The sequence below is a fragment of the Eimeria mitis genome, genomic scaffold, assembly GCF_000499745.2.
Source record: "Eimeria mitis Houghton genomic scaffold, Emh_scaff747, whole genome shotgun sequence".
Classification (NCBI taxonomy): domain Eukaryota; phylum Apicomplexa; class Conoidasida; order Eucoccidiorida; family Eimeriidae; genus Eimeria; species Eimeria mitis.
Window position 1 is genome coordinate 16,512 of NW_013575462.1, and position 728 is coordinate 17,239.

The following is a 728-nucleotide window of genomic DNA, read 5'->3' on the forward strand; positions in this document are numbered from 1 at the left end:
TGACCCCTAGGGTTTAGGGTTTAGGGTTTAGGGTTTAGGGTTTAGGGTTTAGGGTTTAGTATGGAGGTGTTTACAGCTATTCAATGGGCTGCTGCAGCAGCAGCAGCTTTTGCTGCTGCTGCTAGGGTTTGGCGGTTGGCGCTGCTGCCGAGCACGGAGCCCCCCCAACCCCTCTGGATGCAGGAAGATGAAGTAAACCCTAAACCCTAAACCCTAAACCCTAAACCCTAAACCCTAAACCCTAAACCCTAAACCCTAAACCCAAGCCCTAAACCCTAAACCCTAAACCCTAAACCCTAAACCCTAAACCCTAAACCCTAAACCCTAAACCCTACCCTAGACCCTAAAACCTAAACCCTAAACCCTATACCTAAAACCCTAAACCCTAAACCCTAAACCCTAAAAGATCGGAAGAGCACACGTCTGAACTCCAGTCACCGATGTATCTCGTATGCCGTCTTCTGCTTGAAAAAATTTTTGAGAAAATGATGGCGAGTAGGGCTTGCAGGAATGCTGTTATACCTCCGCTTTGGATTCTTTTTTTGCTGCTGTTGCTGCTGCTGCTGCTGCTGCTCCTGCTCCTGCTCCTGCTGCTCCTGCTGCTGCTGCTGCTGCTACTGCTCCTGCTACTGCTGCTGCTGCTGCTCCTGCTTCTGCTGCTGCTGCTGCTGCTGCTCCTGCTACTGCTGCTGCTGCTGGTGCTGCTGCTCCTGCTCTTGCTACTGCTA